This window comes from Arachis ipaensis, chromosome B09 (assembly GCF_000816755.2).
Source record: "Arachis ipaensis cultivar K30076 chromosome B09, Araip1.1, whole genome shotgun sequence".
Lineage (NCBI taxonomy): Eukaryota > Viridiplantae > Streptophyta > Magnoliopsida > Fabales > Fabaceae > Arachis > Arachis ipaensis.
The window spans coordinates 30,591,980-30,595,471 of record NC_029793.2 but is presented as its reverse complement, the minus strand read 5'-3'; the positions used below and the strand labels follow the sequence as shown (position 1 = coordinate 30,595,471).

General features: G+C 38.3%; 1 long non-coding RNA gene across 1 annotated transcript; it reads left to right on the top strand.

Annotated features, from left to right (window-relative positions):
- LOC110267115 lies at positions 1,847 to 3,415 on the top strand. The gene is made up of 2 exons (XR_002354454.1): positions 1,847 to 2,705; positions 2,794 to 3,415. It is a non-coding gene; the product is annotated as an uncharacterized LOC110267115 (long non-coding RNA).

Here is a 3,492-nt window from a genome sequence, read left to right as displayed (position 1 = left end):
GGACCTAGGTGCTATTGAGAGATCATTTACCTGGTACAAAAGGGTGCGTGGGGCATGGATATTGCTAAAAAATTGGATCGTATTTTAACCAACCTAGAATGGTGTAACCTTTTTCCAGAAACTTATGTGGAGGTGCTTAATAGATTGCTTTCGGATCAGTGTCTCATTTTTATTCGAAACCAGAGAGTTTTTAAAAAGTTGTCTGAACCAAGACTTTTTAGATTCCAAGCTGCTTGGACAATCCATCCTGGGTTTGCTGGTATAGGAAATAATGCTTGGAAGAAAGGCTCTTTGTTGGTGACCTCTAGCCTTTAGAAGGTTTGGCAAGGGCGACCAAGTTCAATAAGGAGATTTTTTGCAATATTTTTGTCAGAAAGAAGAAATTGGAAGATAAGATTAAGCATGTTCAGTCTCTGTTAAAGAATTCATCCTCTTCAATGTTCTGGAAAGAGGAAAGAAGTTTGAATGAGGAATATAATAGAATTCTTCTTCAAAAAGAGATTCTTTGGTATCAGAAATCTAGGGAGCAGTGGGTAAAATTCAATGATAGAAACACCAAATTTTTCTATTTGCAGACACTTGTAAGGAGAAACAGAATAGGATCAATGTATTTTTTTGGATGATGGAACTTGGATCATTGAGAATGATATAGTCAAAGCGAAAGCAATTAAGTTCTTTCAAGTTTCAAGGTCTTTTTTATTCTCAAGAACAAGTTGATATTGATGCTCTGGGAACATTCCTCTCCCTCAGTTGAGCTCTAATGCTTGCAATCGGCTGACGGCTGACTGAGCCCGTTTCCCTTGTCGATGTGAAGAATGCTGTGATGGGAATGAATTCTTATAAAGCTCCTGGACCTAATGGATTCCAAGCTTTCCTTTTTAAAGAATATTGGGATCTTATTGCTCACTATATTTGGTATATTGTTCAGAGAGCCTTCTCCGGAGAACTTATTGATCGATATGTGTTTGAGACACTGATTTTTCTTATTCCCAAGACTGAGAATGCTAACCACATGAGGGACTTTCAGCCTATCAGTTTGTGTAATGTGGTCTATAAGATTATCACAAAGGTGATTGTTAATAGATTTCGTCCGTATCTTGAAGAGATTATAGGCCTTTTATAAGGGGATTCTATACCTGGGAGAGGAACTACGGACAACATCATCATTGCACAAGAAATTTTGCACTTTATGAAGAGATCCAAATCCAAGGAAGGTGCTTTGGCTTTTAAGATTGATTTGGAAAAGGCTTTGACATAATAGATTGGCTGTTTCTTGAGCATTCTCTAAGCAGTATTGGTTTTCCTCAAAGCACTATTAGACTTATTATGAACTGTGTTTGCTCGTTATCTCTCTCTCTTCTTTAGAATGGCAGTAGACTTCCCAGTTTTTGCCCTAAGCGTGGTTTAAGGCAAGGAGATCCCATGTCCCCTTACCTCTTTCTGCTTTGCATAGAGCGGTTAGCTTACTTGATTGCTCATAAAGTTTCAAATAGAATTTGGTCTTCGATAGTTATTTCTCGAGGGGGCCAGTCTATCTCTCACCTTATGTTTGTTGATGACCTCCTTTTTTGTAAGGCCACAATGTCCCAAGTTGCATTGATTATGGATGTTCTTAACACTTTCTGCAAGGCTTTCGACATGAAGGTTAATCTCCACAAATCAAAGGCTCTATATTCAAAGAATGTCTCATCTATTCACAAGCATATTTACTGGTATCTCTAGCATCAAATTTACTCAAAATTTAAAAAAGTATCTTGGAGTAGATCTTAATCATTCTCGTATCTCTAAAAGAGGGGCACATGATGTTATTAAAAAGATCCGAAGTAGACTTTCTAGTTAGAAACTCTTATCGCTCCCAAGAAATATGGTGGCCTTGGTTTTAGAGATGCTCACTGTGTGAATTTGGCTTTGTTAGGCAAGCTGGTCTGGCAAATTCTTTAAGGATAAATTATGGGTTACACTCATGTCAAGAAAATACATAGAGCGTTGTTGTAGCTTGGATTTTAAGATTCCCACAAACGCTTCTAACTGTTGACATAGTGTTGCTTTGGCGCTTAATTTTTGAAGGATGATTTTTCTTGGTGTATAGGCTCCCTTCATCAATCAGTTTGGCATGATTCTTGGAGTCTTCTTAGGTATATTGGAAAACTTCTCTCTTATGTCCACATTTCAGATATTCACATTAACCTAGAAGATATTTGTTTTAATTTTGTTTGGCATTTGGATTCGTTGACCACTCCTCTTTCCTTGGATATTAAAAATTTCATTCTTGGTATGACTCCTCACATTGGTGGTAACCCTGGATGGTGGTGGTCTTCATCCTCTACCAAAACCTACTCAACAAAAGAGGGATATATTTGGCCCTTGCAAAGGAAATACCATTGGGATACCCACATCAATTGAAACTGGTTGTGGCGCTCAAAAATTCCAGAAAAATTGAAGGTTCTTGTTTGGCTCTGCATCCAGGAACTTGCCACAGTAGCTTTTCGATTTCGGTGCGAGATAGCAATGCCGGATCTCTACCCTCGCTGCAATGGTCAAAAGAGTCAGCTTATCATTGCTTTTTTGAGTGTTATCAGCTTGAAACGTGTGGTCCATTCTGGGTGTGTCATTGTTCGGCATCAGCAGCTCTATGACTGGTTTAGTGAACCCCTTGGATATTTTCCAGCGTCGGATGGTGCAAGCTGATTTCACTTTTTTCGCAGGTATATAATAGATTTGGCGTAATAGAAATTAGCAAATTTTTAATCCCGAAGAGGAGTGGTCTGATCATAAAGTTACCTTCTCTGCCAGGAGGCTTGCTCAGGAGCTGGAAAATTTCAGCCACTCAAACCACCTCCTTCATGAACCTGACCTGATGATAGTGTGGTTTGGTCTCCTCCTCCAAAAGATATGGTCAAAATAAATTGTGATGCCAACATTTACATGAGTACAATCTTGAGGGATTTGGTTGTCTTCTTTGGGATAAAAATAGAACTTGGAGAAAAGGTTGCTCAGGATGTCTCCCTAATTGGAAAATTTTCAGGTGTGAACTTTTTGCTCTTTGGAGGGATTTGGTTCTTACTTGGGAATGTGGGTTAAAATCATTCATATAATCAAAACTGACTCGATGAAAGTTTATCTAAGACTTCAATTTGATTCTGATCGGCCAACTAACACTGATGGTGATCTAGTGTTGAAAATTAAAGAGTTGGCTTTGAATTGGAAAGTTCATTTTAGTCTAGTGAGAAGGGAAGCAAATTCAACTGCTGACCTGCTAGCTAAGAGAGGGGCTTGGGATGGGATTGATTTGGTGGAGCGGCTGGAGTCTTGGCAACAGTTGCGAGACGTTTTCAGTAGGGACTTAGTATTGCCAACTTGATTCTTGTTTTGTATTTTCTTTTAGCCCCTATGTTCTAATTTTTTTCAAAGACACAAAAAAAAAAAAACCACATCAATATAATCATCACCGTAATATAATCATTTTAGAATGACCTTTTACACTATTATCCA